We start from the raw sequence: 1,146 nt of genomic DNA on the forward strand, positions 1-1,146 counted from the left end.
AGTTCAACTAAACATTTACTAAAAATAAACTAGTTCTATATATTAATTCAACTAGTTTAACTAAGCATTATATTTACTAAAAATAAACTAGTTATTATATTAATTTAACTAGTTGAACTAAACATTAACATATTTCTAATTCATCGATGATAATATTTCTAACATTCTAAAAATAAACAAGATAGTTTTAATTCATCTAAACATTAGAAATTAAACCGAAAATAAGTGAAAAAAATGTGTGTGTGTGTAGTGTGTGTGTATATGTGTGTACATGTGTAGTGTACGTGTAGTGTGTGTGTGTGTTTGTGTGTGTCTGTGTGTATGTGTGTGTGTAGTGTGTGTATGTACATGTGTGTGTGTGTGTAGTGTGCGTGTGTGTGCATGTATGGAGCGGGCCGGGCGCGTACGGGCGGGCGGTGACGACGGGCGGCAGGGGCCGATGACGGCGACGAGACGGGCGGCGGCAGCCAGGGACGGCGACGAGACGTGCCGGTGGCGGCCGGGGACGGCGAGACGAGACGGGCGCGGCGACGACGACGGGCGGTGGGGGCGGCGATGGCGATGGCGACAGCACGGCGGTGCGTCGGCGTCGGTGTCGTCGAGATCGAGACTCGCGCGCGCGAGAAAAGTGGAACGAACTGGCAACGATAACTGAATTTTCGTAAGTGCCATATATATATGATGGGCCTTTAGTACCGGTTGATGCCTCCAACCGGTACTAAAGGTCAATTTTGGCCAGCCCAAGTGGCAGGAAACGTGGGCCTTTAGTACCGGTTGGTGGCTCCAACCGGTACTAAAGGGCAACACATTAGTACCGGTTGGAACCTCCAACCGGTACTAATGCCCGTGCGCTGCCACCCACATTTATTTTTGAGTAATTTTTTTATAGTTATTTCTTTTCTGCTTTATTTTTTTCTTTTATTTATTTATGAATAGTTTTTTTGCTGTATTTAGTTTCTTCTTGTTCTTCTTCTTCTTCTTCTTCTTCTCCTCCTTCTCCTCCTCCTCCTCCTCTTCTTCTTCTGCTTCTTCTTCCTCCTCTTCCTCTTCTTCTTCCTCCTTCTCCTACTCTTCTTCTTCTTGTTCTTCTTCTTCTTCTTCTTCCTCCTCCTCCTCTTCTTCTTCTTCCTCCTCTTCTTCTTCCTC

The sequence above is a fragment of the Triticum aestivum genome, chromosome 2B (assembly GCF_018294505.1).
Source record: "Triticum aestivum cultivar Chinese Spring chromosome 2B, IWGSC CS RefSeq v2.1, whole genome shotgun sequence".
NCBI lineage: Eukaryota > Viridiplantae > Streptophyta > Magnoliopsida > Poales > Poaceae > Triticum > Triticum aestivum.